This window comes from Acyrthosiphon pisum, chromosome X, assembly GCF_005508785.2.
Source record: "Acyrthosiphon pisum isolate AL4f chromosome X, pea_aphid_22Mar2018_4r6ur, whole genome shotgun sequence".
NCBI classification, from domain to species: Eukaryota; Metazoa; Arthropoda; class Insecta; order Hemiptera; family Aphididae; genus Acyrthosiphon; species Acyrthosiphon pisum.
In genome coordinates this window covers 60,789,849-60,790,102 of record NC_042493.1, presented here as the reverse complement: position 1 = coordinate 60,790,102, position 254 = coordinate 60,789,849, and positions in this window count along the sequence as shown.

Sequence of the window (254 nt, the reverse complement as noted above, 5' to 3'; positions counted from 1 at the left end):
GTTCGGCATTTTTTGTACAAATATCGGCTCATATTTCGTCACACTTAAGTCCCAAATTTGTATACAGTTGTCTGAAAAACCATACACATTGCTAAATAACTACTACAAACATATTTTTATTATACGTTAATGACTATAAAAGAGAATGAGATAAAATGTTTTATAAATGTAATATATTTCGTGACTATACGGAAGAACCGGACTGAAATCAAATTATAACCACGTAGTAAAAATGTCCCAAATAAAAATTCTCC